Source organism: Podarcis bocagei, assembly GCF_964188305.1.
Source record: "Podarcis bocagei genome assembly, chromosome: 2".
Lineage (NCBI taxonomy): Eukaryota > Metazoa > Chordata > Lepidosauria > Squamata > Lacertidae > Podarcis > Podarcis bocagei.
The window spans coordinates 13205341-13222960 of record NC_138126.1 but is presented as its reverse complement, the minus strand read 5'-3'; positions in this window follow the sequence as shown (position 1 = coordinate 13222960).

Here is a 17620-nt window from a genome sequence, read left to right as displayed (position 1 = left end):
CAGGGGGTTGGACTCGATGGCCCTTGTGGTCTCTTCCAACTCTATGATTCTATGACAGATGGCCATAAAACCTCAAATGAGGGAGTCTCTGTTCCACTGTCAACAGCTTGTAAGCCCTGTGAATGAACAGAGGTAGGGGGAAGAGAGGGAAGAGACCTGTCAACGGACTCAATCACAAAACCACAGGCCCAGTTTTGTGGCTGGGTCAGGACATAGCTGTCAACGTTTCCCATTTTTTAAGGGAAATTCCCTTATTCCAAATAGGATTCCTCGCAAGAAAAGGGAAAAGTTGACAGCTATGGTCAGGGATGTGTGGCTGGGGAGGGTGTGTGTTTGTTTGTGTTTGTCTGCGACAATCATGAAATAACTCCTTCTAAGTTACCACCACACTACTGGGCACGATGTAAACTTGTTTTCTATTTTGCATCTAGATACGATTGGATTACTTTACCTCCTGGTAGAGCAACCTGCTCTCCTCCAGCTTTGGAAAGGGAAAAAAAAGGTACAGCACTGCAGAATCATAGTATCATAGAATTGGAAGAGACCACAAGGGCCATCGAGTCCAACCCCCTGCCAAGCAGGAAACACCATCAGAGCACTCCTGACATATGGTTGTCAAGCCTCTGCTTAAAGACCTCCAAAGTAGGAGACTCCACCACACTCCTTGGCAGCAAATTCCACTGTCAAACAGCTCTTACTGTCAGGAAGTTCTTCCTAATGTTTAGGTGGAATCTTCTTTCTTGTAGTTTGGATCCATTGCTCCGTGTCCGCTTCTCTGGAGCAGCAGAAAACAACCTTTCTCCCTCCTCTATGTGACATCCTTTTATATATTTGAACATGGCTATCATATCACCCCTTAACCTCCTCTTCTCCAGGCTAAACATGCCCAGCTCCCTTAGCCGTTCCTCATAAGGCATCGTTTCCAGGCCTTTGACCATTTTGGTTGCCCTCCTCTGGACACGTTCCAGTTTGTCAGTGTCCTTCTTGAATTGTGGTGCCCAGAACTGGACACAGTACTCCAGGTGAGGTCTGACCAGAGCAGAATACAGTGGCACTATTACTTCCCTTGATCTAGATGCTATACTCCTATTGATGCAGCCCAGAATTGCATTGGCTTTTTTAGCTGCCGCGTCACACTGTTGGCTCATGTCAAGTTTGTGGTCAACCAAGACTCCTAGATCCTTTTCACATGTACTGCTCTCAAGCCAGGTGTCACCCATCTTGTATTTGTGCCTCTAGACCACCAGGGATGTGCAAGGTGATCTCTGTCCCTCCGTTCTTTCAAGCGACGAGCTCCGCATCAAGCTGCTAAGAAATGGTGTTTTGCCAGTCAGACATCCTGCCAAGTGGCAGGTTTTCCTTACTTGCTGTGAAGAGTTCCCACTCTGTTAGGAAGCTGAAAAGCAGGATTTGGTCATCCTCATCCGTGGGGAGTTTTTGCCAGGGAAGGGAAACCAAGGCCACACTCACTGAAAGTGAATAGGGTGTGGGGAGAGGCAGTGACTGGCCCTGGTCAACCCATGAGTTTCATGGCCCAGTCGGGATTGGGACGGTGGTTTCCCAGATCCTGATCTGACACTCTAATCTAATCTGACCCGGCAAGAACTTCCCCACACTAGAGCAAAACCATCCTCTGCTGTTGTTGTCTTTTCCTTTTACTTTGTACACCTCACAAAAGAAGAGGGGAAAGGGCCCCTCCGAATAGCTGAACAGGACACCAAAGCCCCTCCCTCTCCTGGCACCAAGCCTGGCAGAGTTGGCACCTGCGGGGAGCACAAGGGGCGGCTGGTTGGTTTCAGTCTCTTGAGCTCTGTGTTCTGGGCCCAGGATGTTCCCACTGTGGGTTCTGCCTGGGTGAAGGAAATGAGCTGGGAGTGGCCCATCAGCCAGTTTAGAGCTAGTTACTATACAAACTTCATCCCTCAGAACTTTTGAGGGGGTTTGCTTTCTTCCTCCTCTCTCCCAATCCTATGTCCTTTCGTGCCATCCCTTTTAGATGTTACGACTGATGACAGGAATGGTCTCATTGCTGATCTTGGAATGAATCGTGGCTGGTGCATTCCTCCCTCTGCTTTTTGCCATTTATGTATTTATGTATTTATTTATTTATTTGATTTCTATACTGCCCTATACCCGAAGGTCTCAGGGCGGTTGTCATAAAATATTGAATACATAAAAGCAAAACAAAAGTAACAACCCAGTAACCCCTCCCCCAACCTACTTGTCTTAAAATGAGTGTGGCCTTGGTTTCCCTTTCAGAGAGGCAGACCAGCACACCCCAACAAAAGGATATTGCTTGGATATTGCGTTAAACTACTAGAGATACTGAATGTGGGCTTAATCCCCCATGTGTGCAGAGGGCAACAGATTGGCAATTCACCACTCAGGCTCCTCATTGCAGGTGGATTTCCAGCAGCCGTCCCTGGGTGGGCTCGAACCACCAACCTTCTGGTTAACAGCCAGACGCGCTAACCGATTGCGCCACAGAGACCTGGGCAGAGTGGCATCCCTACTTCCTGTTATACTCGGTGCTGGGAAAGTTCGTTTTGAAAAGGAACTAGTTCAAGGAGGAACCAGTTCCAGGAGGAATGATGTTCTAGGCCTAGCAGAGAGAATAACCACTGATAAATGATCAGGTCTGGATGGCACCCTCACATTTGACTCTTCTTGGGCAACAAAGAGGAGGATTCCACCTTCTCTTGGCTATAGGCAGGCCCAATTTACTGGGATACCAAAGGAAGGAAGTAATTGTAGTTTAAATGGATCTATTGCACAAAAAGCCCCTTAACCCAAGCTGGATTTATTTATTTATTTTTATTTTGCAAATAAGGACAGCATCAGGAAAATGCCCTGACAAGGGTAGAATAGCCATTTGCTTGAAGCTATGCCATCTAAGCTCTCCACAAACAAATCAAGATGAATGTCCATAGAAACATAGAATCGTAAAGGATCCCCAAGGATCACCTAGTCTGGTGGTGGCCAAACTTGGCCCTCCAGATGCTTTGGGACTACAACTCCCATCATCCCTAGGAAACAGGACCAGTGGTCAGGGATGATGGGAATTGTACAGTAGTCCCAAAACAGCTGGAGGGCCAAGTTTGGCCACGACTGAGCTAGTCCAACTCTCTTCAATGCAGGACGTACAGCTAAAGAACCCGGACAGGTGGTTCTCCAACCTCACTTCAAAAAACCTGCAACAAAGGAGAATCCACCACTTTCCAAGGTAGTCCATGACTGGCACCACAACTACGGGACCAAAATAAATGAGGCTTCAGAGTCTGAGTTCCTGGAAGGGGTTCAGCAGAAATTCATCTGGAATGAACCTCTTTCCATTTTGCAAAAGAATTCCCTGACCGGGAATCGAACCCGGGCCGCGGCGGTGAGAGCGCCGAATCCTGACCACTAGACCACCAGGGATATGCAAGCTGATCCCTGTCCCTCCACTCTTTCAAGAGATGAGCTCCATATCAAACTGCTAAGAAATGGTGTTTTGCCAGCCAGACATCCTGCCAAGTGGCAGGTTTTCTTTAGTTGCTGTGAAGAGTTCAAACTCCGTTAGGAAGCTGAAAAGCAGGATTTAGTCATCCTCTTCCATGGGGAGTTTTTGCCAGGCAAGGGAAACCAAGGCCACACTCACTGAAAGTGAATAGGGTGGGGGGAGAGGCAGTGCATTCCTTCCTCTGCTTTTTGCCTATTATTATTATTATTATTATTATTATTATTATTATTATTATTATTATTATTATATTAATTAATTAATTTCTATACCGCCCTATACCCAAAGGTCTCAGGGCGGTTGTCATAAAATATTGAATACATAAAATCAAAACAAAAATAACAACCCAGTAACCCACCCCCCCACACACCTACTTCTCTTTAAACGAGTGTGGCCTTGGTTTCCCCTTCAGAGAGGCAGACCAGCACACCCCAACAAAAGGATATTGCTTGGATATTGCGTTAAACTCCTAGAGATACTGAATGTGGGCTTAATCCCCCATGTGTGCAGAGGGCAACAGATTAGCAATTCACCACTCAGCCTCCTCATTGCAGGCAGATTTCCAGCAGCCGTCCCTGGGTGGGCTCGAACCACCAACCTTCTGGTTAACAGCCAGACGCGCTAACCGATTGCGCCACAGAGACCTGGGCAGAGCTGTTTCTCTGCCTCCTGTTATGCTCGGTGCTGGGAAAGTTCATTTTGAAAAGGAACTAGTTCAAATTCAAGGAGGAACCAGTTCCAGGAAGAATGATGTTCTAGGTCTAGCAGACAAAATAACCACTGATAAAACGTCAGGTCTGGATGGCATCCCCCACATTTGGCTCTTCTTGGGCAAAAAAGAGGAGGATTGCACCTTCTCTTGGCTATAGGCAGGGCCAATTTGCCAGGATACCAACTTCAGTGTGAGCAATTGTAGTTGAAATGGGTCTATTGCACAAAAAGCCTCTTCTCCTAAGCTGGGTTTTTTTCAAATAAAGGCAGCAGGAGGGAAATGCCCTGAGATGTGTAGAATTGCAATTTGCTTGAAGCAATGCAGTCTAAGCTCTCCACAAACAAATCAAGATGAATGTCCATAGAAACACAGAATCGTAGAGTTGGAAGGAAACCCAAGGATCACCTAGTCCAGTGGTGGCCAAACTTGGCCCTCCAGCTGTTTTGGGACTACAACTCCCATCATCCCTAGGAAACAGGACCAGTGGTCAGGGATGATGGGCATTGTAGTCCCAAAACAGCTGGAGGTCCAACCTTCAACGAAGGAGAGTCCACCACCTTCCAAGGTAGTCCATGACTGGCACCGCAACTGCGGGACCAAAATAAATGAGGCTTCAGGGTCTGAGTTCCTGGAAGGCGTTCAGCCCTGGTGGTATAATTGAAGTTCATCTGGAATGACCCTCTTTCCATCTTGCAAAAGAATTCCCTGACCGGGAATCGAACCCGGGCCGCGGCGGTGAGAGCGCCGAATCCTGACCACTAGACCACCAGGGATGTGCAAGCTGATCCCTGTCCTTCCGTTCTTTCGAGAGATGAGCTCCGCATCAAACTGCTAAGAAATGGTGCTTTGCCAGTCAGACATCCTGCCAAGTGGCAGGTTTTCTTTGCTTGCTGTGAAGAGTTCCAACTCAATTAGGAAGCTGAAAAGCAGCATGTGGTCATCCTCTTCCCTGGGGAAGGGAAACCAAGTCCACACTCATTGGAAGTTCCATGGTACCACTTTAAACAGTTGTGGCTTCCCCCAAAGACTTCTGGGAGCTCCCAGTTTGTTATCAGGGCTGAGAGTTGTAAGGAGTCTGCCCCCTGACTCCCAACTTGGGGTCCCTTCCAACTCTGCAATGCTATCATTGTATGTTTTGTGGAGTGAACGAGGCCTGAGCCTAAAGCAGAAGTTGCCTGCTGTTTACACCTGCTTGCAAATAGTTTGACCTGCTTAGCTGGCACCTGATTGTAGGATCCGTTGGCTAACATTCAACATGGGTCACTTGGTTACAAATTTGCAGCAAGTGTGAACAAGGGTTTCCAAGGAAGATTTTTGTGGTTTGTTTCTAGTGAGACTTGAGGGCTCAATTCCTCTTAAAGCAGGTTACGTGGTTGTTCTGTTTCAACTCTCTCCCTTGTGAACTGTTACGTTCAGACAATACAGCCATACCTCATGTTACATCCGCTTCATGTTATAGTCTTTCAGGATATGTCCTGCAGCGACCCAGAAGTACCAGAAAGGGTTACTTCTGGGTTTCACCGCTCGCGCATGTGCAGACATGCAAAATGACGTCACACACATGCGCAGAAGCGGCGAATCGCAACCTGCGCATGAGCAGATGCGCCACTGCGGGTTGCGCTCTTTTCATGTTGTGAATGGGCCTCCGGAACGGATCCCGTTCGCCACCAGAGGTGCCACTGTAACAGGAACTTTCCAGCCACAAAGTCTGTCCAGATGAAATCTCTCTTGGAAGTAAAGGTGCCAGCTATGTAGGTCACACTTTTTGCAAGCAGAGTCCTGACCGAGAGAGAAGAAATAATAGTGGCACTTAGGTCAAGAGGGCCTCTCAGACCCCCTACATTAATGCTAGGGTTAGTGCAGGCTTCCTCAACCTCGACCCTCCATATGTTTTTGGCCTACAACTCCCATGATCCCTAGCTAGCAGGACCAGTGGTCAGGGATGCTGGGAATTGTAGTCTCAAAACATCTGGAGGGCTGAGGTTGAGGAAGCCAGGGTTAGTGGGTAGATATCTGGTCTGTGTTTTGTTTTGGGTAGTGCACTATGTCTGTTCCTGATTGTTTTAGATATTATTTCTTTCTACACCTTACAAAAGAATTCAGTAGGCATATTTAAAAAGAAAAGAAAAGAAGAGGAGCACCATGTTTCTGCCTGGTTTCGAACCAGGGACCTTTCCCGTGTGAGGCGAACGTGATGACCACTACACTACAGAAACTCTGCCTTAGCTGAGGCCCTTGTTCCTGCCCCCTGGCCAAGAAAGATCCTTTTGGCTTGGAGTCCTTGGCACTCAAAGAATGGCAGTGCCACATGCTCCAGATGGATGGGGTGGGGAATACCCCTTCCAGCTAAGTGGCGCCATGGAAGCGTGCTGGGCCCATAACCAAGAGGTTGATGGATCAAAGCCATCGTCTGCTTGGCAGCAGCAGCTACTTTCTGCTTTTGACTTGGACAACCCAAAAATGCAGGGAGGAGATTTTCCTGCTACTGAGTAGGACGCTACAGGCCCTCTCTCCTTTGATTTAGGAGAACGAATCCTGTTGCAGAAGAGATGGGGAGACACTTCTTTTAAGGGAGAAATAACATCTCCCCCCCCCCCAACGCACAGTACTGGATCAACCAATAGGCAGAATAAGCTTGTGCTTAGAGCACCTGTCAGGGCTGCCTCAGGTCTCAGCTCACAAAAGACCAACGCCAAGCTCTTCTTATATACAAGGATGTTTATTGCAGTTCATTATTGGTTCCACAACCGAGGCGTGCAGCCTCGCGTCTTTTAGCCTAGACGTTTGATGTCCCCTCTGAGTCGGTCCCGCCTCTACGCCAGCTTAAGAGGCTTGTGCTAGACCACCTCTTCCTGTCCTTTCTTTTCCGCAGGGTCTTTCTGCCCCCCTGAGTTCCTTCCCTCCTGCTTTCCCCTGAAGCGGATCCCTCAGATGCCTGTTCCCCCCTCCTTCGTGCTTTGGGGCTGGGCTCCTCCTCCGGGCTCTCTCCATTTCCTCGCGCCTCCACATTTGAACTTGGCGCGCGTTCGCTACCCCTGACCTTCCTCTTGACACTTACACTACTCCCTGTACTACTCTCCTCCCCTTCCGGCAGGACGTCCTGCCCCGATCTCCTTCCCCTGTCTCCTTCCTGCTCTGCTCCGTGTGTCACACTGGGAACTCCACCCTCTTCACTCCGTTCCTCCTGGGAAGCCGACCCCGATCTCCCACTCCCACTCGGGGTTTCCCTGCTGCTTCCCTGCTCCTGGCAAGTCCCCCCTGTGACCCTCCTTGGCTTGACCAGGGGCGCCCCCTTCTGGGAATCCTCCGATTCACTTGAGAGACTCATGGAAGACCTCAAGTCATTGTCATCCTCTTCCTCACTGTCCTGGGATTCTTCCCCATCGCTCTCCGTCTCCCCCCTCACCTGTGCCTCTGTCTCTGAACCCCTGACAGCACCAATCTTTTTTATTTTTATTTTTGAAGGTTGCTATAACCATTGCTGCCGCAATCCCTCTCCTAGGGACCCAAGTGCAACCCGGAGTCCAGGCCTTGGCAACAGTTTCATTCTGTTCTTTGACATAATTCAATGCTGGCCATAGGGCAGAAGCTGGAGCTGCAACACTCCCTCCATTTGGCAAAATTTCCTGGCTGGGAACTGAACCGAGGCCGCAGTGAATCCTAACCAGGGATTTGCATGGTGATCTCTGCTTCTCTCTTCTTTTCATGTGACGGACCAACTGCAAGGAAATGGCACTTGACTAGCCAGCCAGCCTCCTAGTCAAGGGGCAGATTTTCCTTCTGTAGGCCAAATCAACAGCTCACCCTACAGAGTGGCAAAGGTAGTACAGAGGCTTATGCCACAGAGGAATATCCAAAAAAGGCTCACTCACAGGATCACCACCTTGTCATGGTTAGTGGGCTTCCACGTTCCCGTGACCCTTGTGAGTGAAGCCGTCGGGAGTCTTGTACTCCCAGTAGGGTCGCCAAAGGTAGTAAGGCCCAAGGGGAGGAGCTAGACAAAGAATGATCCAAGAAGGCCTCAATGGCAGAACAGGCGGATGATAACAAGCGGTATGTTACAACGGCCGTGAAGACGGATGAAGGCTGAAGCAGATAAGAATCTACTGGTCGACGTGATACTCATGCCATTGAAATAGAGCCTAACTGCAAAGACTGTGTGTTGGTCTGCGTGCCCTGATCTACACACATAAATTCACAGGCAGGCATCTTCCAAAAACCCATCTAATCCTCAGCATGATCAACTCCTATGGGGAAGCCTATGTCCCCACTGTGGAAGGGTGTGCGGATCTAGAATTGGCCTCCACAGTCCACAGGACCATATTCATGGAAGACAATCCTACTCCGCTACGAGCAATCGCCAAAGAAGAGGATCCAAAAAAGGGGCCGACAAGGGTGGGATTCGAACCCACGCGTGCAGAGCACAATGGATTAGCAGTCCATCGCCTTCACCACTCGGCCACCTCGTCCAGAAATCCTGCCCGCAGCCGTCCCTGGGTGGGCTCGAACCACCATCCTTCTGGTTAACAGCCAGACGCGCTAACCCATTGCGCCACAGAGACCTGGGTGGTAGAATCCTTGGTCTGAGATCTTAATAGTGGAACACTCCTGACAGACTAAGGATGGGATGTGCATGTGTCCTTATACCAATTTCCCAATTTCCCAGTTTCCATGGAGAAAGGGGAGGAGGAACTGTCCTGCCGCTCAAAGGGTCAGTGGCAGAACTGGCGTCACCTTCAACAACTCCACAAGTAGAGTGGGAGCAGGGTACTCAACAAGCAAGCCTTGAAGAGTTAAATATTATGGGCTAGAGTTAGACGCCACCTTTTGAACGTTCCTTTGCTCTGCTTTTCAGTTTCAGCATTGTTCTCCACCTGGCCGTAAGAGTCACACGTTTATTTATTCTGCAGTTATGATGAGGAGGAAAAGCAGTACTGGGTGCTTATTGCCAAAGGGTGAAATAAGGAGATAAAGTGATCTGGGAGGAAAAAAACTACCCCAAGTTCCTCTTTCTTATTTTAAAGCACTCACTATATTCACAGTGATAGTGACTCTTTTTGGCTGTTTGGATAATGTGCTGAACTCCTAGGGAAAAGGGCTACTGAGGGTGGGGGCTTGAACCCCCATGTGGGCAGAACACAACAGATTAGCAATTCACCACTCAGGTGCCTCATTGCAGGTGGATTTCCAGCAGCCGTCCCTGGGTGGGTTTGAACCACCAACCTTCTGGTTAACAGCCAGACGCGCTAACCGATTGCGCCACAGAGACCTGGGCGGAGCTGTTTCTCTGCCTCCTGTTATGCTCGGTGCTGGGAAAGTTCATTTTGAAAAGGAACTAGTTCAAGTTCAAGGAGGAACCAGTTAAAGGAAGAATGATGTTCTAGGTCTAGCAGACAAAATAATATACAGTCGAAATATACAGTCATACCTCATGTTACATCTGATTCTTGTTACATTCTTTCAGGATACGTCCAGGATACGTCTTTCAGGATACGTCCTGCGGCGACCTGGAAGTACCAGAAAGGGCTACCGTATTTTTCGCCCCATAGGACGCACCGGCCCATTAGGCGCACCTAGTTTTTTTTTGGGGGGGGGGAATAAAGGAATAAAATTTTATTTTCTACCCCCAGGCGTGGGGCTCGGGCAGGGGAAGCCCGAGCTTCCTCCGACCCCAGCCCCCAGAACAGGCAGCTCTCCGCAAGCCGTGGGAGCCCGGCGCTGGGCTCCCACGGCTTGCGGAGAGCTGCGCAAAGCCTGGAGAGTGAGAGGGGTCAGTGCACACCGACCCCTCTCGCTCTCCAGGCTTCAGCGAAAGCCTGCATTCGCCCCATAGGACGCACACACATTTCCCCTTCATTTTTGGAGGGGGAAAAGTGCGTCCTATAGGGCGAAAAATACGGTACTTCCGGGTTTCAGCACTCGCGCATGCGCAGATGCGCAAAATGACATCATGCGCAGAAGCGGTGAATCACAACCTCCTTGTGCGCAAACGCACCTCTGTGGGTTGCACTCTTTTCATGTTGCGAATGGGCCTCTGGAAAGGAGCCCGTTCGCCACCAGAGGTTCCACTGTAACAGGAACTTTCCAGCCACAAAGCCTGTCAGGTGAACTCTCTCTTAGAAGAGCAGGTGCCAGCTATGTAGGTCACACTGTTTGCAAGCGGAGTCCTGACTGAGAGAGAAGAAATAATAGTGGCACTTAGGTCAAGAGGGCCCCTCGGACCCCCTACATTAATCCTAGGGTTAGTGCAGGCTTCCTCAACCTCGGCCCTCCAGATCTTTAAGGCCTACAACTCCCATGAACCCTAGCTAGCAGGACCAGTGGTCAGGGATGCTGGGAATTGTAGTCTCAAAACATCTGGAGGGCTGAGGTTGAGGAAGCCAGGGTTAGTGTTTTGTTTTGTGTTTTGTTTTGGGTAGTGCACTATGTCTGTTCCTGTTTGTTTTAGATATTATTTCTTTCTACACCTTACAAAAGAATTCAGTAGGCATATTTAAAAAGAAAAGAAGAGGAGCACCATGTTTCTGCCTGGTTTCAAACCAGGGACCTTTCGTGTGTGAGGCAAATGTGATGACCACTACACTACAGAAACTCTGCCTTAGCTGAGGCCCTTGTTCCTGCCCCCTGGCCAAGAAAGATCCTTTTGGCTTGGAGTCCTTGGCACTTAGAGAATGGCAGTGCCACATGCTCTAGATGGATGGGGTGGGGAATACCCCATCCAGCTAAGTGGCACCGTGGAAGCGTGCTGGGCCCATAACCAAGAGGTTGATGGATCAAAGCCATCGTCTGCTGGGCAGCAGCAGCTACCTTTTGCTTTTGACTTGGACAACCCACAAATGCGGGGGAGATTTTCCTGCTACTGAGTAGGACGCTACAGGCCCTCCCTCCTTTGGCAACTGATCTGGGAGAATGAATTCTGTTTCAGAAGGGAAGGGGAGACACTGCCTGGGATAGAGCCTAACTCCGAAGACTGTGCGTTGGTCAGCATGCCCTGATCTACACATATAAAGTAAATTCACGCACAGGCGTCTTCCAAAAACCCATCTAATCCTCAGCACGATCATCTCTCACCCAGAAACCTATGTCGCCACTGTGGAAGGGCGTGTGGATCCAGAATTGGCCTCCATAGTCATTTATGGACACAGCATTAAGACCATATTCATGGAAGATGATCCTACTCGGCAATCACCAAAGAAGAGGATCCAAAAAAGGGGCCGACGAGGGTGGGATTCGAACCCACGCGTGCAGAGCACAATGGATTAGCAGTCCATCACCTTCACCACTCGGCCACCTCGTCCAGAAATCCTGCCCGCAGCCGTCCCTGGGTGGGCTCGAACCACCATCCTTCTGGTTAACAGCCAGACGCGCTAACCCATTGCGCCACAGAGACCTGGGCAGTAGCATCCTTGGTCTGAGATCTTAATAGTGGAACACTCCTGACAGACTAAGGATGGAATGTGCATGTGTCCTTATACCAATTTCCCAGTTTCCATGGAGAAAGGGGAGGAGGAACTGTCCTGCCGCTCAAAGGGTCAGTGGCAGAACTGGTGTCCCCTTCAACAACTCCACAAGTAGAGTGGGAGCAGGGTACTCAACAAGCAAGCCTTGAAGAGTTAAATATTATGGGCTAGAGTTAGACGCCACCTTTTGAACGTTCCTTTGCTCTGCTTTTCAGTTTCAGCAGTGTTCTTCACCTGGCCAGAAATAAAGCGGTAAGAGTCACACGTTTATTTATTCTGCAGTTATGATGAGGAGGAAAAGCAGTACTGGGTGCTTATTGCCAAAGGGTGAAATAAGGAGATAAAGTGTTCTGGGAGGGAAAAGACTACCCAAAGTTCCTCTTTCTTATTTTAAAGCAATCACTATATTCGCAGTCATAGTGACTCTTTTTGGCTGTTTGGATAATGTGTTGAAATCCTAGGGAAAAGGGCTACTGAGGGTGGGGGCTTGAACCCCCATGTGTGCAGAGGGCAACAGATTGGCAATTCACCACTCAGGCTCCTCATTGCAGGTAGATTTCCAGCAGCCGTCCCTGGGTGGGTTCGAACCACCAACCTTCTGGTTAACAGCCAGACGCGCTAACCGATTGCGCCACAGAGACCTGGGCGGAGCTGTTTCTCTGCCTCCTGTTATGCTCGGTGCTGGGAATGTTCATTTTGAAAAGGAACTAGTTCAAGTTCAAGGAGGAACCAGTTAAAGGAAGAATGATGTTCTAGGCCTAGCAGAGAGAATAACCACTGATAAAACGTCAGGTCTGGATGGCATCTCCCACATTTGGCTCTTCTTGAGCAAAAAAAGAGGAGGATTGCACCTTCTCTTGGCTATAGGAAGGGCCAATTTGCCAGGATACCAAATTCAGGGTGAGCAATTGTAGTTGAAATGGGTCTATTGCACAAAAAGCCCCTTCCCCTAAGATGGATTTTTTTTTTTTGCAAATAAAGACAGCAAGAGGGAAATGCCCTGAGAAGTGTAGAATTACAATTTGCTTGAAGCAATGCTGTCTAAGCTCTCCACAAACAAATCAAGATGAATGTCCATAGAAACACAGAATTGTAGAGTTGGAAGGAAACCCAAGGATCCCCTAATCCACCTCACTTCAAAAAACCTGCAATGAAGGAGAATCCACCATCTTCCAAGGTTGCCCATGACTGGCACCACAACTGCGGGACCAAAATAAATGAGGCTTCAGGGTCTGAGTTCCTGGAAGGCGTTCAGCACTGGTGGTATAACAGACGTTCATCTGGAATGACCCTCTTTCCATCTTGCAAAAGAATTCCCTGGCCGGGAATCGAACCCAGGCCACGGCAGTGAGAGCACCGAATCCTGACCACTAGACCATCAGGGATGTGCAAGGTGATCTCTGTCCCTCTGTTCTTCGAAGCAATGAGCGCTGTAAAGTCTGGTGGAACAAAGTTTTTTGTGGGGGAGTCTTGAGTTGGAGAAGTTAAAGGGTAGAACAGACGTTTGAGGGAAGTCAAACTGAAAAGTACATTTGATGGTACATGGTGCTCTGCCATAACTTATGTGATCCCACAACTGGGTCATATTCTACCTGATCCTAAAAAAAATCTGTGGCCAGATTTACCCAAGCAAGAATGTACCCAAGCATTATCGGCAAACAACATATGAGGTGTGTAATTTCGTATTGATTTTTCTTGCGAGACTTTAAAACGATTTTCAAATCTCTGGCTTCCATTGTAATGCTCAAGTTGTGAGTAGCTATCCGGTCTGTTTTGTTTGGGGTAGTTCACAATGTTTGCTTTAGATGTTATTTTTACTAAAAAAAATTATTAAAAGTGGAGCACCATGTTTCTGCCTGGTTTCGAACCAGGGACCTTTCGCGTGTGAGGCGAACGTGATAACCACTACACTACAGAAACTCTGCCTTAGCTGTGGCCCTTGTTCCTGCCCCTGGCCAAGAGAAATCCTTTTGGCTTGGAGTTCTTGGCGCTCAGAGAATGACAATGCCACATGCTCCAGATGGATGTGGTGGGGCACTGGCCCCACAACTCCTTCTGGCTGCAGCACCTCTGGGGCTGTCCCTGCCAGCCCTTTGAGTTCAGATTCCTCGCCTCACTTGATGAAAAAGAATTGACTGCTGGTCCCTGACAAACACACATTCATGCCCCATCCAGCAGAGTGGCGCAGCGGGAGCGTGCTGGGCCCATAACCCAGAGGTCGATGGATCGAAACCATCCTCTGCTAGGTGGCAAGGGCTGCCTTTTGTCTTTGACTTGGACAACGCCCAAATTTGAGGAGAAGGGTATTTTCTTGCTCCCGAGTAGGGTACTCTTCCTCCTTTAGCATTAGGTCTTGGCCAGAGCATGAGTTCCTGGAAAAGGTTCAGTACTGTTGACATAACAAAGATTTGGCTGGAATGGCCCTCCTGCCATATGGCAAAATAATTCCCTGACTGGGAATCGAACCCGGACCGCAGTGGTGAGAGCACCAAATCCTAACCACTAGACCACCAGGGATACGCAGTCTGTTTTCTTTCCCTCCTTACTTTCCAACTACGAGCACTGTATCAAACTGCTAATAGATGGCTCTTTGGACATCATGCCAAGTAGCAGGGTTTCCTCAATGGAGCTGAAACACTTGGCAGGGAAGGGCATGCACTGGCAGGATACAGGCAAGTCTGAGATGGGGGAGGAGGGCTGCAGTCTCACTTGTAGGAGGGGGCCAGTGATTTGTGGGAACTGTGCCAGCCTGGAGGTAAGAGTTAGAGGCAGGGGAAATGTCAGATATGGAGCACAGGCTCAGTCAGTAGAAGGGGAAGAAGAGTAAACCAGGAAAGTTAAAGGCCATTTGTTTTCCCACCCTCTCCTGCACAACTGTCTCCCAGAACCAGGAGGGGATTGAAGAGGGATGAGCAGAGGCAGTTTCCACGCAGGCACAGTCTCTGGCTGTGTGTGTGCAGCCCATTGGAGGAAGATGCATAAATTCATGGAGTGGTCCCCTGTTGCTGCAGCTGCTCCGGGGAATAACTACCTAGACTCTAGACTGGTGTGCCTGGGTATTCAGAGTTGTAGAAAAGACCAGCTGCACTGGCTCCCGGTGGAGTACAGGATCAGGTTTAAGGTGCTGGTTTTAACCTTCAAAGCCCTATACGGCCTAGGACCCTCGTATCTACGGGACCGCCTCTCCTGGTATGCCCCACAGAGGAACTTACGGTCTTCAAATAAAAACATCTTGAAGGTCCCAGGCCTCAGAGAGGTTAGGCTGGCCTCAACTAGAGCCAGGGCTTTTTCGGCTGCGGCTCCAACCTGGTGGAACGCTCTGTCACAAGAGACAAGGGCCCTCCAGGACTTGACATCTTTCCGCAGGGCCTGCAAGACAGAGATGTTCCACCAGGCCTTTGGTCAGGGCACAGCCTGACTCCCTCCTTTGGCAATCTTTACAATACTTTAGTTTATGGTTGCCATCAATTTTGATTTTAATTAATTCTTTGATGTTTTTATAATGTTGCACGATTTTAGTGTTGTTAGCCGCCCTGAGCCCGGCTTCGGCTGGGGAGGGCGGGATATAAATAAAATTTATTATTATTATTATTATTATTATTATTATTATTATTATTATTATTATTATTAGCTTTGACAAATAAGAGTTAACTATCTACCATGTGCATTCCTTTGGCTGGAAAGTGCAATGGACAGAGTTGAGGGAAACCTGCCAGTCGCTAGGACATCTGACAAGCAGAGAGCCATATATTGGCAGTTGGATACAGTGGTCATCGCTTGAAAGAATGGAAGGACAGAGATCACCTTGCATATCTCTGATGGCACCACAGCACAGGTTTGATAAAAAATGAACTTCCGAAGCAACCGAGCATAACAAGAGGCCAATAAACAGCTCTGCCCAGGTCTCTGTGGTGCAATCAGTTAGCATGTCTGGCTGTTAACCAGAAGGTTGATGGTTCAAGCCCACCCAAGGACGGCTGCTGGCCTTCTACCTGCAATGAGGTGGCTGAGTAGTGAATCTGTTGTCCTCTGCACACATGGGGGTTCAAGCCCACCCTCCGTAGCCCCTTAGGAGTACAATATCTAAGCAGCCCTTTTGTTGGGGAGTGCTGATCCGCCGCTCTGAAATGGCTCCTGTGTGGACCCTGAGATCACCTTCTGAGGCCCTCCTTTGTGTGCCTTGAGAGGTCTGGAGGGTGGCAACATGAGAATGGGGCCTTCTCTGCAGTGGCTCCCCGTCTGTGGAATGCTCTCCCCAGGGAAGTTCGCCTGGTGCCTTCATTATACACCTTTAGGCTCCAGGCAAAAACACTCCTTTTTAACCAGGCCTTTGGTTGATCTGATTGACATCCTATGCCCTTTTAAAAACGTGTATTTTGGAGGGGAGGGGGTGTTGTTGGGTTGTTGTTTTTATGTTGCTTTTATATATTGTGGTTTTTATGTTGATCTTTTCTGTGAATCGCCCAGAAACCCCTGGGTATAGGGTGGTATATAATTTTATTTTATTTTAAAGGCAGAGGATGGAAGGCACCAGTCAAGACTCAAGCCCATTTCGGTAATGAGACAATTTCTGTCATCAGTCTTATGATCTAAAAGGCATGACATCACAGTCCTGCCCAGCATCTCTTCCTCTGCCTTTTGCTCAGTCAACAAGCAAAAACAGAGCAGGCAGGCAAAAGTCTGCAAACAGCCGAGGAGGGTGGGATTCGTAGAGAGACCAGGGTACCAAGCGGGGGATGTAGGAAATCAATTAAGTCATTTGCGGGCAGGCTTGCCACTCCCTGTAGGGTAATAGATCCCGGCTCCATTCCCCCGTCTATTTGTTCTTTATGGCGCACAGGCCCAGCATCACCACAGACAGCACCTATCCTGGTGCATAGCGGTGTACGGGTCAGATTGGTGAATACCCTTGTAAAATAGATGTACCATTTTCTTGTACGGTTTCTTAATTTTAGAATCTTTGCAACGAAATGGGCAGATCTAAAGTTAATAACCATACATCTCATATAAGGTCCAGAAGGCAGCCATGAGATGTCCACGATATCCACGGGGCGTAATGTCTGCCCCAGCAGTTGGGTCAGGGAATTTGCGACCGAATGTTTATCCGCCCATTTGTTATAATTCAAGGGGTGGTTTCCCACCAGTACTGCAAGTTTGCTGTTCTGGAGTTGCAGACTTGAGTTTTGTACTTGGTTGGGCAGGCATCTCACTTGTTTTTGTGCAAGGTTGGCCTGCACACTTGGGCAGGGGTGAGCGGAGTTTGCAATATTGTTAAGCTGAGGAAGTGAGGGGGGGCAACTGAACAAGCCAAATACTTTTTCAAGCTTCTTTTCGATCCCATCCAGCCTTTTATATAAGTTGGTGATGGTATGTGTTATCAACTCAGTCTGGCAGATTAGCAGTTCCAGTGCCTCTCGGTCCTTGTTTAACTGGGCTGGTGACTGGGATAATTCAGGTGAAGTTTTTTGCAGGGACTCAAGAGTCTGTTCCATCTGTTCCTTCATACACAGGCTCGAGGCTAGTTGTGGGCCATCCACAATGCCGGCAGGCTCCTCATGAGTAGTACTGGGAGCAAGGACCTCATAGCTGTTTGCTGTGGGGAAGTTTCTACAGATCTCATTTAGGTCATTGTCAGGCAAGAAATCCCTAATATTTGTCTGTTTTTTGGCAGTGCTCGTAGATTCATTGGAATGGTGCCTGCGGCGTTTCTTCCCTCTCACGTCGGCAAGAAAATAGGGAGAAAATTTCTCAAAATAGCAGGGTCAGGGCAGGTTGTGCTGTTAATGAGCCCTACTCCCTTTAACAGTCTTTATCTGCCGCGTTTTCTTGCAGATTTATGGGAGAAGTAGAAATAATCTGAACCATAAAACCATAAAACTTCTAAAATAAACGCCTTAAGGCATCTTAGAGCCCTTAGAACCCGTCAAAGCAGATAGTAAAAACATAGCTTTA